Raw genomic sequence first — 15,833 nt, 5'->3', positions numbered from 1 at the left:
GAGATGTCCTCTATAGTTAGATGTCCTCTGTAGTTGAAGATGTCCTCTATAGTTTTATATTTGAAACCCCCTTGAAAAGGCCTTTTATATTTAGCATGCTCCAAAAGACGTTTTCTATATTCTATAGATTCCCAAGAGAGGTCTTCTATATTCAAGAGAATTCCTGAAATGGTGTTCCATATTCAAAGGACCCCTGAAGAAGTCTTTTATATTTAGAAGACGCCCTGACCACTTGGAGGGGTCTTCTATATTAAAGAGACCTCCTGAAGAGGTTTCTACATTTAAGAGACCCCCGAAGAGGCCTTTTTGTATTCAATAGACTCCTGAAGATGTCTGCTATATTTAAAAGAAATACCCTCTTTAGATGTCTTCTATATGAAGATGACCCCTTAAAGAAGTCTATTTATTTAGAATTATTTGGACGACCCACTAAAGAGGTATTTTCTGTTCAGAAGACCTCTTGAAGAGGCATTTTTTATTTAAATAACCCCTTAAGACCGACTGAAGAGTTTTTCTAAATAAATAGGATCCTACCAGCAATATGCTGAGGAGCCTTGGGAGGTCTTCTGGGGTTTTTATACCCTCAGCATTTATGCTAACGAGGGTATATACACTTTCATACGGGCAAAATGTGCCTTATGGAAATAATGGTTTTAGACCCCAAGTATGTTTGGACGAAATGTGTTTCAGACTATTTTGAGTCGATTGAGCAATGTTCGTCCGTCTGTCTGTCTGTCTGGCTGGCTGGAGCTCACGATAACTCTCGAACGGATCAACCGATTCGGTCCAAAATTTGGCTTTCGTAATATTTTGTCCGAACTTAGTTTAAGTTCGATGATGGGCTATATCGGTCCACTCCTTCCGGTACCTCCCCCACAAAAGTTCGAAAATGTTCGGAAAATTTGTGCGCACGATAACTCTTGAAGGAAGTAACCGATTTGATTCATACTTTGCACATCGTGAAATTTCTACTAAAGTTAGATGAGGTTCCAAAATGGTCTCAATCGGTCCACTCCTTCGGGTACCTCCCACACAAAATTTCGGATAAGTTCAGATAAGGACTTGCTCTCGAATCGCTTTGATTTTTTTTTTGCAACAACTTTTTATTCATTGCCCCCCACAAGAAGGTACAAGTTTCATCAGGGGCAAGTCCATACCTCTAGAGAAAATAGCCTGAAAGATGCAAAATGCCCCTATAACACCGTGTAGTGGATGGAGCGCAAGATAACTCTCGAACGGATCTGCCGATTCGGACAAAAATTTGGCCTTCGTAATATTTTGTCCAAACAGTTTAAATTCGAAGATAAGCCATATCGGTCCACTCCTTCAGGTACCTTCCCCACAAAAGTTCAAAAATGTTCGGAAAAATTGTGCGAACGATAACTTTTGAAGGGAGTGACCGATGTAATCCATACTTTGCACATCCTAATATATCTACCAGGTTCGAATATGGACCATATTTGTCTACTCCTTCTGGTACCTCTGACGCACAATTTCGGATAAGTTCACTTTAAGACCTGCTCTCAAATCACTTTGATTTTTGTTGAAGCGATTTGCATTCGCTGCCTCCATTACGACGATAAAATTTTTTTCAGAGGCAAGTCCATATTTCTCAGGAAAACCCTAAAGGTGTAAAAAATCCCTTTGTCACCATATGTGACTGTTCATCCGATTTGGTCCAACATTTGGTCCAACCAACTGTGGATCTCCTAATATTTTGTCAAAATTTAGTTTAACTTCTAAAATGGCCCATATCGGTCCTCCCTAATGGTACCTCCCCCACAAAGGTTCAACATTTGTGTCTTAGTGCAGTTAATTCCTAATCCACATTTTTGTCGGCAAGTTCAAATGTCCAAAAAGGGCCCCAAAATTCTGAAGAGACCTTAAATACATTCGATCTGTCCGTAGGTGAAAGTTTCACTTCACATTGGCTGAGGGTATATATCTGTCGGCAAAGCCAACTGACACTTTTTTACTTGTTAACATACAGATTAATATTAAAAGGGCCAGTAGGGCAAGAAGCTATCAACATTCACATATAATTTTCGCGGCGTAATACACGTGGCGTATTATTATTATTGTCACAACGTATACGCCAGTATGACCAATATTGCATGTCATGTTTACCTTCATCTTTACAATGACATCGGCTCTACAATAGCTGCATCTTCTTCCTCATAATTCATGTGACTACTTAATGACAAAAAACTCCCCAATTACTTAAGCTGTTTTTCTCAGCAAAGCCTTGTCAATCTCTCTTGGCTCAAATGCATTGTCACCTTTTTTATGGCCTCAATTCATTATCAACTTATTAAAGGCTCACTTGTTCTTCATTTATGGGAAGAAACACAAGGCATTGTGACAGTTTCATTTTTTCCATGCCCTTTTTTCATTTATTTATGAACAATGGGTAAACAATGCTCAGGTGGTATTTGTTCTTGCCCGGGGGCTAACTTGGCCGGCAGGATGTCTGCCTGGCTGACTGAGAGAGGCATTATTTGACTGTCCTTCACTTAATACTTGGCCATTAAGTACATTGTTTCAGTTTTTGTTGTAAAATTGTTGACACAAGGGGAACATGTTGGAAGAACATTGTTGTTGTTGTTTTGTAGTTGTTGCCACTGAGATGAGGTACTGAAGTTGGCAGGAAAGCAAATTGTATGTTTTTTATCCTGCAGCACGACACAAGAGGATTATGGCACACAATTTTAGGTGGGGTTGTTGAGTGAAATGCTTTTTTGTGGAGGGATTTGTGATTGTGCCAATATTTTGAGGCGGTTTTGAGATGATATATTGAATAAATTATTGAAATCTCTATTATATATATATATATATATATATATATATATATATATATATATATATATATATATATATATATATATATATATATATATATATATATATGTATATAATGTGTCGCTTATTTTCTTTTTCAGGTAAGTTTTATGAAACCCTAATGACGCAGATTGGTTCAATATAATATAGAGATGTGCTGAGTAAGTATTGCAGTAAAATTTTGAAATTTATGATCCTTAAACTATTCTTATTTACGTTAAAGTTTTTACAAATATTTGGTATACCTCCCAAATTCATAACTTTAATTTGTTGGTGGTAGTTTCAAGAAATGATCCATTTCTGCCCCTTTAAAAGGTATACATTTAAAGTTTTATTCTTTGCAAAGAAAGAAAAATACTTTGAAAATTGTTTCTTTCCTTGAATAGTTTCCGTAACGGAGCATGGCATATCGGAATAGCTTCTTGGTTGGGAAAACAAATTACAAACTAATAAACTAGAATAATTGGAGATACTCGTACTTCAAGAGTTCTGACGACGATAGAGCTCGTAGTTGGTGGATAAGAGTGGTGAGACTTAAATAAAAAAGTTACCAATAGCAATTCTGTAGCACTTTAGAAAGGGTAAGAAAATGATGAATATAAAAGAGGATTTACCACAGATGATGGTGATTTATTAGTAGTGTTAGTCTTAACCCTCACCGCACCCAAATTAAAATAGTTTATTGGAACATTAGAATATCATAACGTGAATTTTTTAAAGAATATTTTGTCAACCATCATCAGACCCAATAGACGTGGATTGGTGAACCAAACACCTTATATCTGTCCAAATTTGATCAAATTTGGAACGTGTGACGGAGTCTAGAAATAAGTGTGCCATATTATATCGGAATCGGTTCAGATTTCGATATAGCTCCCATATATATTTTACATATTCAGAGTATTTTTTCAACTATCGTCAGACTCAATATACGTGGAGTTTTCATGACACAATCTATCCTTCTTAGTTTATTGTGATCTTTTGGGTTAAGCAATTTCAAATGTGATGCCATTTCTTTACAAATTTTGCTATTCCTGTCATAACCCGCAACAAAAGATGTCGGATAATTTCCTTTGCATAACAAAACAAAATAATATTTTTTCTCAGTTACTTTACCAAACAAGAAATTACATTTTAATAGAGTTACATCACCACTGGCAACTAGCAACACCTTGGGGTCATTGTTTGCCTGCACTTTCAAGAAAGAATTGTTTACATCGAGATATATTCCTTTTTTGTCTGTGTGGTTATGTTGCTGAGTTTGGTGTCAATGAAAAACTTTTTTCTGTGGGTAAAATGGACAAAGTAACTACCCAGCAAAAATTCGGATCCATTAGTCATTACGTAACCCATTACAAAGTAATGTAGACAAGCTTCTTTTCCCATTAAAAGTAATCAGAAAAATAATGGGATACTTCTTAAAAAAATTACAAGGCGAACCTACTTACTTTGCTCCTCATTAAGTAATGAGGACGGTGGCACAGTGAGTGTGTGTCCGACTATAAATCCTAGGGTTGTGTGTTCAACGCTTACTGTCGGCACGCGAGTTTTTTTTTAATTAAAAAATAAGAGTTCGTGGTGCACATGTGCACTGCACATTTAAGTTCTTAAGCAACCCTTAACGTTCATGTGCGTGGCATAGTATGTAGTGTCTTTGGCTAGAAATTAGAGGGTTCGTGTGTTCAACTCGCACAGCGAGCGAAATAAAATAATGTAAAATAAAAGTAAGAAGAAAAGTAATGAAATTAAAAAAAAAATTCTACACCAACTGTTCTAAAAATAAATTTTTTTTCAACTTACTTTTCAACTTCTAGTGGCCACAGAATAACTAGTTATTCTAGTGGTCATAAAATAACTACAAACTGAGTGCGACATGCCCTTGTAAAAATAATGGGGAAGAAAGGGGGTTTGCGAGTAGTTACGGCTGCCAAAAATCCCTTACAAAACCCATGATTTTGGGAGGACTTTTTTTGCTGGGTATGTTTGCATTCAAACTTGTTATAACGACACAGATACTATTAAAAATACAAAAATAAAGAAGAAGAGAAGAAGTGTTAAAGAAATGTAACCATGGTTGTTACAATGTGAAACTATCCTGTTTTGCGAATACTGAAAGAAAACACAGTTTCAGTTCAGACCAAGAAACAATTCCATAGGATTCTGTAGGAGGAAACTAAAACGACACATGAATTAGAAAATGTGTAGGTTCAAATAGCTAGCTAGCTAAAATGGAGATAGTTCACTAAACAAACGAAGGTGTTGTGAATTCAAATTGATAGTAAATGCTTTCATTTGTAGAAATATTTAATTAACACAACTGGAAAGATTCCTGGGTGCTATCTAACAGATACCACTTTCAGCTGGTTCTCCGAAAAGTTTTTCCTCTAAAATCTGGGAAATTATTGCGAATTTGTGAGTTTTGGATATATTGAACACGGTGGCTTATACATTGTGACAATAGTAATACGCACTATGGGTAATCATTAACGTAAAATATAAAGAGGAAGTGTGGTTACGAATAAATTTTTAAAGTCCTACGACTAGAAGACCATCCGGTCTTTTATGAGAGAATTATTGGGTTTCTAAAAGAAGGCCTACAAAACTTGATGAGAAAATTAACGGATATTTTAAGAAAATACCTTTCAGTCTTTTATGAAGGGACCCCAAGTCTTTTTATAAAAGATCACAGGTCTTCCTATAGAGGACCAGAGGTCTTCCTTACGACGACCACAGTTCTTCCTAGACAAGACCCCAAGTATTCCTATAGATGGCCACAGGTTTGCCTATAGGAGACCCGAAGTTTTCCACAGGCAGACCTATAGAAGATCGCAAATCTTCCACAGTGTCTTCTCTAGGAAAACATTGAGTCTTCTCTAGAAAGACGTGTGGTCTTCCATAAAAAGTGTGGTCTTCCATAAGACGACCTGTGCTATTCTATAAGAAGACCTGCGCTATTCAATAAGAAGACATGCGGACATGCAATAAGAAGACCCGTTGTCTTCAATTAGAAGACCCGTGGTCTTCAATAAGAAGATCTGTGGTCTTCTATAAGAAGAACTGTGTACTTCTATAAGAAGAGCTGTGGTATTCTATAAGAAGAGCTGTGGTCTTCTATAAGAAGAGCTGTGATCTTCTATAAGAAGACCTGTGATCTTCTATTAGAAGAACTGTGTACTTCTGTAAGAAGACCTGTGGTCTTCTATAAGAAGACCTGTGGTCTTCTATAAGAAGACCTGTGGTCTTCTATAAAAATACCTGTGGTCTTCTATAAGAAGACCTGTGGACTTCTATAAGAAGTCCTGTGGTCTTCTATAAGAAGACCTGTTTTCTTCTATAAGAAGGCCTGTGGTCTTCTATAAGAAGACCTGTGGTCTTCTATAAGAAGAACTGTGATCTGCTATAATAAGATCTGTGGTCTTCTATAAGAAGACCTGTGGACTTCTATAAGAAGTCCTGTGGTCTTCTATAAGAAGACCTGTTTTCTTCTATAAGAAGACCTGTTGTCTTCTATAAGAAGATCTGTGGTATTCTATAGGAAGGCTTGTGGTCTTCTATAAGAAGACCTGTGGTCTTCTTTAAGAAGATCTGTGGTCTTCTATAAGAAGATCTGTGGTCTGCTATAAGAAGATCTCTGGTCTTCTATAAGAAGATCTGTGGTCGTCTATAAGAAGACCTGTGGTATGCACACCCGCCTTGTACTCAGAAAGTCTGCGGTTCCATTCCCAGGCTAGGCAACATCAAATTTCCAACGGTGGCAAACTAACCCTCAGTAATATTGGCGACATTTCCTGAGTATTTCATGTCATGTAAAACTTCTCTACAAATTGTGTCTTAAGAAACGCCATTCGGACTCGGCGACAAAACAGTAGGTTCCATATCATGAGCTAGTATGAATCGAGGTGCACTCATAGATATAAGAGAAGTTTCCCCTTTCTCTTCTGGGATGTTTGTGGAACAATTATATATATTATAACGTATGGTTGTCTATGATTCCTTAGACTAGCCCTACAGCTATTCCAGAGTATTACTGGGTTATCTGTCGTGAATTATTTAAATAATAATTGCTTCGCAGTCCGATATGAAGAAAGCTTTACGACAGCGATCAATACGATAGTAAGACTATCGATTGTTTGCCAGCCCTATAGAGTAAAACCTACTAGTTTTCTAGTTTGAGGAAGATTATAGCGGTTTTGTTGGAATATCTACATGTCTTTTGTATGAAGACTTCAAAGTGATCCATTGGTAACCTACTGGTCATCTTAACCTCCTGGCCTTTCATAAGAATATCAACAAGCGTTTTCTGTCTAAAGACCTTTTCCGCCGTACAAATAACTTATTGTCCTTCATTGAAAGACCCTCTGTTTTCTGGTCTTCTATAATATAAATGGCGGATCTTCTACGGCATTGTTTAAAGTTCTTAGACTCACAGCCTTTCAAAAATGAATGAGCAACATTGAAAAAAAAAAACACATCGGTTCTCTTATTGTTTTCCTTTTTCATATCGCATTTAATTTGTTTTACTTCCTTTCTTCCGTTTACCAAAGTTATCTTTCCTTTTTGAAGGATGTAAAACGTGTTCATCCGTTTTCAATTATTTGTGCATGGGTGGCTGCCTGTTATTCCATGGACTTCTGCAATTACGTATGTAAATGGAAACATGGACACGTCACATAAGTCCAGAGGAAAAGTCAGCAAATCGAAGTTGTGACACGGAGTTCTTTACAAAACTTCCCACAGAGATAGTTAACATCTTTCCCTAATGGATAATAGTTTCCAGAATAGATATGCCAAAGGAACTTAATTTTTTTTTAATTTAATTAATCGAGCTATATCACCTAAGGAGAATTACATTGAAAATTTGATATCTAGCGAAGTCCAACACACTGGTTAGGTTAATATCCTCAGGCATGTTAGATGTTGTTGTTGCTAGACAATGTTCGCCATTTGCAAATTTGCATTTGTGAATTTCAAATTGACATTTTTTATTTCCAAAGACGACTCATTTGTCCCCCTTCTATTCTAGAAATCAAATTATTTCAATATTATTTTTTTTTTGTTGAGTAGGATATCAAGGATAATAGAGATGCAATCAACAGTAAAGATAAGATATCATTAAAGGCAATTGAAATTTAAAATTCAATGGCATTATTCTTTTAAAATAAATAAAATTCCATTATCCAATTTCAACTTTTAAATATTTTATTTTACAAGTTTGCCCTACAATGCATAAAATGTTATAAATCAAGGAAATTCCAATAGAAATAACTTCAAATGGCAGGCAGGCAGCATACTGACAGAGTCACACACATACAAGCATCGTTGCTCTTCTTCCACATCAAGTCTATGACTGGCTGGTCTCTGCTTTTATCTGCTACTTGGCAATATGTAAAGAGGATAAATGTAATCCAGATGTGTTTATGTGTGTCATAGTTCTGTGTATTCTGGTTACATCAAAGCTTACCTTTAATGTGAAACTAATCAACAAACACATAACACACACACATCTATACGTGCATGCACTCATGTTTTCATATCCACACAAACACTCACATCTAGAAAACGTTTATGGAAAAACAGTTTTTCTGCACTAACACCTAATAATCCATGCTCAAAAATATGGCAATTGAAATATTAGAGAGAGAGAGGGGGCCGTACAAGAGAAGAAATACGTTGGAACACTTGTTTGTGTGCATATACTTTTACACAAACAAACACAGATAGGCATACATGTAGTAGTCAAACGAAATGATGATCAAATCATCTTTCCCATTTGCAAAGCCAGTTTTAGTTTACATATGCATGAATGTACAATAGGGTGGATTGGCTAGCTGCTCCATTGTCTGCAAAAATATTTAAAGACTTTCAAAGATATAGAAGAAGATGACCAGTTGGTATTCTCATAGAAGACTTATTGGTCTGTTCATAGAAGATCAGAGGTGTTCTTATAGAAGACCAGGAGGTCTTATTATAGAAGACAAAGGGTCCTTTTTATAGAAGATCAATTGATCTTATCATAGAAGACGAGAGGTGGCATCCTTAAGACAAATCTAATGTCTTATCAAAGAAAACCAGTTGGTCTTCTCATAGAAAACAAGTAAAAAAAATTTCAGTCGGCTTCGCCGACAGAGATATTCCCTCAGCTTGTGTAAATTGAAACACTTGTTTCGCATAAAACGTATGTATTTAAGGGGTTTCAAAATTTTGGGCGTATGAACCGACAAAAATGTCGATTAGGATTAAAGTTCAAAAATTTTGCGGAGGAGGTACTTAAAGAAATGGGCCGACATAGACCAAGGGGATGCCATAGGGGGTTTTTACACCCTTCGGGCTGTTTTCTCAAGAAGTATGGACTTGCCGCTGAAAAAAGTTTTACAATTGTAATTGAGGCAGCGAATGCAAGTCGCTTCAACAAAAATTAAAGTGATTCGATTGCAGGTCTTAAAGTGAACTTATCCTTAATTTTGTGTGGGAGGTACCGGATGGAGTGGACAATATAGTCCATATTCGAACCTAATCTATATCTGGTAGATATATTAGGATGTGCAAAGTATGGTTTACATCGGTCACTCTCTTCAAGAGTTATCGTGCGCACAATTTTACCGAATATTTTTGAACTTTTGTGGGGGAGGTACCTGAAGGAGTGGACCGATATGGCTTATCTTCGAACTTAAGCTAATTTTGAACACAATATTACGAAGGCCAAATTTTGGACGGTATCGGCATATCCCTTCGAGAATTATTTTGCGCTCCAACCACTACACATGATGTCATAGGGGTTTTTTCAACTTTCAGGCTGTTTTCTCAGAAAGTATGGACTTGCCCCTGATGAAACTTGTACCTTCGTATGGGGGACAGTTAATTCAAGTTGTTACAACAAAAACCAAGTCCATTCGAGAGCAGATCCTAAACTGAACTTTTCCGAAATTTTGTTTAGGAGGTAATCGAAGGAGTTTACCGATTGAGTCCATATTGGAACCTCATCTAAGTCTGGTAGAAATTTCACGATGTGCAAAGTATGGACCAAATCGGTTACTCCCTTCAAGAGTTATCGTGCGCACAAATTTTCCGAACATTTTCGAACTTTTGTGGAGGAGGAACCGGAAGGAGTGGACCGATATATTCCATCTTCGAACTTGATCTAAGTTTGGACAAAATATTACGAAAGCCGGAATCGAAGACGGAATCGGTTTATCCGTTCGAGAGTTATAACCGACGGACGGACATGGCTAAATCAACTCCAAATTGTCTGAAACGGATTTCGTCCAAATATACTTGGGGTCTAAAACCACTATTTCGATGAGGCACACTTTGCCCGTATGAAAGTGTATATATACCCTCGTTAGCATAAATGCTGAGGGTATAACCAGTGGGTCATCTCGTTGCAGATCACTTGATCGTCTCATAAAAGATCCAGTGGTCTTTTCATAGGAGACCAGTTGGTCTTCCCATAGAAGTTCAGAGGTCTTCTCACTGAAGGCCAGTTGGACTTCTAATAGAAGCTGGTCTTCTCTTAGAAGACCAGGAACTCTTCTTATAGAAGACCCGAAGGTCTTTTTATAGAATTCCCGGGAGTCGTATGGTCTTCCATAAGACGACCACAGGTCTTCTTCTAGATGATAACAGGTATTCTTATAGAACACCATAAGTCTTCTTATAGAAGACCATAGGTCTTCCCGGAGAAGACCAGAAGTCTCCCTTGAGAAGACCCAATGTTTTCCTAGAGAAGACACCATGTCTGCCTAGAGAAGACTAGCGATCTCACTAGAAAACACCACAGGTCTTCCTATAGAGGACCACAAGTTTTCCTATAGAAAACCACAGGTCTTCTTATAGAGGATCTCAGGTCTTCCTATAGAAGAGCACAAGTTTTCCTATAGAATACCACCGGTCTTCATATACAGTACCAGAAGTCTTCCTAAAGACGACCAGTGATAGTCCTAGAAAAGTCCACATGTCTTCCTATAGAAAACCCGAAGTCCTATAGAAGACTATAGAAGACCACAGATCTTCCTGATGTCTTCCTATTGAAGAATAGAGGACCAAAGGTCTTCCATTGAAGACCACATATCTTCCCATAGAAGACCACATGACTTCCCATAGAAGACCACATGTCTTCTTATAGAAGACCACTGGTACGAATATTCCTATAGAAAATCACAGGTTTTCCTTAAGAATGCCATAGGCCTTCCTATAGAAGACCATAGATCTTCTTAGAGATGACCACATGTTTTCCTACGGAAGACACTATGTATTCCTAGAGAAGACGCCGCGTCTTCGTATAGAAGACCACAAGTTTTCTTATAGAAGATCACAGGTCCTCCTATATATGACCATAGATCTTCCCATAGAGGTGCAAAGGTCTTCCTATAGATGAGCACAGGTCTTTCTATAGAGGACCAGTGGTCTTCCTAAAAACGACCAGAGGTGTTCCTATAGAAGACTTTAGGTCTTACTAGAAAAGACCCCAAGTCATCCTATAGAATATCACAGATTTTTCTATAGGTCTTCCTACAGAGGACCATAGATCTTCTTAGAGATGGCCACATGTTTTCCTACAGAAGACACTATGTATTCCTAGAGAAGACACCATGTCTTCGTATAGAAGACCACAAGTTTTCTTATAGAAGACCACAGGTCCTCTTATATATGACCATAGATCTTCCCAAAGAAGTGCAAAGGTTTTCCTATATATGATCACAGGTCTTTCTATAGAGGACCAGAGGTCTTCCTATAGAAGACCTCAGGTCCTACTAAAAAGACACCGAGTCAGCCTATAGAATATCACAGATTTTCCTATAGAAGACCACAGGTTTTTGAAAAGAAGACCACAGCTCTTCGCAGCGAAGACCAGAAATCTCTTAGGAGAAGACCCAATGTTATTCTATAGAAGACACCATGTCTTGCTAGAGAAAAACACAGGTCTTCCTAGAGAAGATCTCAGGTCTTACCAGAGAAAATTCGTGTCTTTCCAGAGAAAGCTACTGGTATTCTTTTAGAAGACCGCAGGTCTTCCCATAGAAGACCACAGGTTTTCCTATAGAAGACAACATGTTTTCCCAGAGAAGACCGCAAGTCTTCCTAGAAAATACCATAGATCTTCTTATAAATGACCATAGATTATTCTATAAAAGACCATAGGTATTGTATAAAAAATCGCCGAGGTCCTCCTATAGAAGACCACAAGTCGTCTTAAAGGTGGATCTCCAGCACCTATAGATGACCATCGATGTTGTTAGTTGAGCATAGATCATTCTATAGAAGATCTTAGATCTTCGTATAGACCATAGGTTTTCCTGTAGAAGACCATAGGTCATCCTATAGAAGACCAGAGTTCCTGCTACAGAAGACCAGAGGACCTCCAATAGCGGGATTCATAGAGAAGGCGACACGTCTTCCTGTAGAAAGCCACAGGTCTTCCTAGAGAAGGAGACCGGTCTTTCTATAGAAAATCACAGGTCTTTCTATAGAAGGTCGCTGGTCTTTCTTTTGATAAACACAAGTCTTTCTGATGAATACCACCGATCTTCCTATAGAAGTCCCCAGAAGACCAACAGTTATCCCTGAAATACAGATACATTTGTTGATTTTTTAAACTCACATTCTTTCCACAAAAGATTTATTTTCACTCTCTCGACGTGACCATTGTTGTTGTTTATTCTAATGGAAGTGACAATCTATTTTGGCAGTTCTTTGTGGTCTGTCAAATTTAGATTTGGTTTCAATGGATGCAGCTGGGACGTGTTCGTGAACAAATACTTAAATCACATCATTTCCATGGATGCACCATGGAAGCGGCAAACAATGCCAATGTTTTTGCTTCTGCTCTTGTTTTTTGATGTCATAGGCAGTGGAAATATGTTTTGAGTTGCAACGTGTTTCCATTGTTGTGCATCCATTGTTTGACAAAAAAAAAAAAACAAAAAAAAACAGCAATTGTTGCATATTCAGTAGTTTCTTTCTCATTTTGTTGTGGGTGTCGTTTTTGTTTTCGATGTGTTATTGTTGTTATTGTCGTGTTCGTAACATCAAAAACTTTTCTCTCTGTTCCCATGGTGGGCAATAGACAATTATTGCAGGAGTGTTAGGGAGAGAAAACAACAACAACAAGTTTTTTCTGTAACTACAAATGCAACTACAATAACAAGTTTTTTCTGTAACTACAAACGCAAGTACAATAATAACAATTTTTGAAGCTACCAAAAACCAATTGTGTGGCCATAAACAAAAGTTAAACTGGCGGAAACGGAAAACATGAAGAAGACTACAAAAGAAGAAGAAATGCATGGAAAGCTTCAAACAAAACATGAAGAGGAAAAGGAAGTGGCTGCAGCAGCACCGGAAATTGCGGCAACACAAAAGAAGCTACCCGGCCAAACCACAAAAACAAGGCAATGCTTTGCTAATGGGAAATCGTGTAATCAATGATGTTGTGGAGAGAAAAAATTAATTTGAAATTTTTCGGAATTTGTAAATCTTTAAATTTAAAGTCGTAAGTATTGATCACAAGAGCTTCGTTTTATTGATAGTTTTTTTATAATTCTGTGCTTATTGTAGACAGGTATTTTCATGAGACTAATATCTGCATATACAACTACTTAAATTTTATTCGTTTTTTAAATATTTGGGCATATCCAACTTAAAAATTGAAAAACAACTTGCCACAACTAATTTTGATATAAAAAATGAGCAAAAACATAAATTTGGTACGTAAAATGTGTTCTCCAAATATTTGACCAACTTGTTAAAAGTGATAATAAAGACAACAAAATGTTCTTCTATTCGAGCAGCACACCTTCGAGTGGTGTCTACTTTTAGAATAAGACGTCCTTTAGCAAAAGTGTTTCACTGTTAATAATTTCTCTTTAAACACAATTGCATCCAATTTGAATTTCATGAGAGCTCTTCGGAAAATAGTTTAAGGGCATTATTTACATAAATATGAAAGTAGATCTAGCTTCGAATTTCAAGGATGCAAGAAACATTTGCATTCTGTCGTTGTTGAATAGAAAGCAGCCACTCACCTGACTCTGAATATGGAAATAAATTCTATGGCAATCTTTATCTCCCCACACAAATGCCTTCACAACATGAGTGTGTGTGTTAGTGCACACACATACATATGTATGGGTGTACATATTTCGTATTTATTTCCGTTAAATTAAACAGTTAACAATGCTTAACTTTTGTTGTTGAAATATTTCCTTGCGAGCTTGGTTCGTTGTGATTTCTAGAGCAGAATATATTAACTTTTGTTTATGGCGAAGGATAAACAGAAAATAAACAAGTAAAAAAGTGTCAGTCGGCTTTGCCGACAGATATATACCCTCAGCCAATGTGAAGTGAAACTCTCACCTACGGACAGATCGAATGTATTTAAGGTCTCTTCAGAATTTTGTGGCCCTTTGTGGACATTTGAACTTGCCGACGAAAATGTGGATTAGGAATTAACTGCACTAAGACACAAATGTTGAACCTTTGTGGGGGAGGTACCCTTAGGGAGGACCGATATGGGCCATTTTAGAAGTTAAACTAAATTTTGACAAAATATTAGGAGATCCAAAGTTTGCACCAAATTGGTTGCCCCATTCAAGTGATATCGTCCTAGCATTTTAGTGACATTTTTAAATATTGGGGAGATGTATCGGAAGTTGTGGACCGGTATTGCCCCATGAAACTATGTTTGGATATAATATGACGAAGACCAAATGTTGGACCAAATCGGTTGAACAGTTCGAGAGTTATCGTGCTCTCCGACCGCCACCTATGGTAGCATAGGAGTTTTTTTACACCTTTCGGGCTGTTTTCCCAAGAAATATGGACTTGCCCCTGAAAAAACTTTTACCGTCATTATGGAGGTAGCGAATGCAAATCGCTTCAACAAATATCAAAATGATTCGAGAGCAGGTCTTAAAGTGAACTTATCCGAAATTTTGTGTGAGATGTACCAGAAGGAGTAGACAAATATAGTCCACATTCGAACCTGATCTATATCTGGTAGATATATTAGGATGTGCAAAGTATGGATTACATCGGTCACTCCCTTCAAGAGTTGTCGTGGGCACAAATTTTCCGAATATTTTTGAAGTTTTGTGGGGGAGGTACCTGAAGGAGTGGACCGATATGGTTTATCTTCGAATTAAAACTATGTTTGGGCAAAATATTACGAAGGCTAAATTCTGGACCGAATCGACAAAGCTTTCGAGAGTTATCTCGAACTCCAACCACTACTCACGGTGTCGTAGGGGCTTTTTGCATCTTTCAGACTGTTTTCTCAGGAAGTATGGACTTGCCCCAGATAAAAGTTGTACCGTCGTATGGGGGGCGGTGAATACAAGATGTTATAACAAAACCGAAGCGATTCGAGAGCTGGTCCTAAACTGAACTTTTCCGAAATTTTGTGTGGGAGGTACCCGAAGGAGTGGACCGATTGAGTCCTTATTGGAACCTCATCTAAGTCCGGTAGAAATTTCACGATGTGCAAAGTATGGACCACATCGGTTACTCCCTTCAAGAGTTATCGTGGGCACAAATTTTCCGAACATTTTCGAAATTTTGTGGGGGAGGTACCGGAAGGAGTGAACCGATTGAGTCCGTACTGGAACCTCATCTAAGTTTGGTAGAAATTACACGATGTGCAAAGTATGGACCAAATCGGTTATTCCCTTCAAGAGTTATCGTGCGCACAATTTTTGCGACAATTTTTGAACATTTGTGGGGGAGGTACCGGAAGGAGTGGGCCGATATAACCCATCTTCGAAATTAAATCAAATCTGGACAAAATATTTCGATACCCAAAATTTGAACGGAATCGATTGATCCGTTCGAGAGTTATCGTGCGCACCAGCCAGACAGACGGACAGACAGACAGACAGACAGACGGACGGACGGACATTGCTAGATCTACTCAAAATTGTCTGAAACGGATATCGTACAAACATACTTGGGGTCTAAAACCATTATTTCGATGAGGCACATTTTTGGTCGTATCAAAGTGT

At 37.6% G+C, this 15,833-nt stretch overlaps 1 protein-coding gene across 2 annotated transcripts in view; it reads left to right on the top strand.

Moving 5' to 3' along the window:
• The window catches only part of LOC141395002 (hexosaminidase D-like), a 188,599-nt gene that overhangs the window by 77,343 nt on the left and 95,423 nt on the right, over positions 1–15,833 (top strand). For both annotated transcript variants that reach the window (XM_073970304.1, XM_073970300.1), the window contains exon 2: positions 2,940–2,999. The gene's annotated coding sequence lies outside the window, so the exon portion shown is untranslated. The remainder of the gene's footprint in view (positions 1–2,939; positions 3,000–15,833) is intronic.

The sequence above is a fragment of the Musca autumnalis genome, unplaced genomic scaffold, assembly GCF_047663935.1.
Source record: "Musca autumnalis isolate F117 unplaced genomic scaffold, ASM4766393v1 scaffold_1, whole genome shotgun sequence".
NCBI lineage: Eukaryota > Metazoa > Arthropoda > Insecta > Diptera > Muscidae > Musca > Musca autumnalis.
The sequence above is the reverse complement of the archived record's forward strand: the minus strand, read 5'-3'. Positions and strand labels throughout refer to the sequence as shown.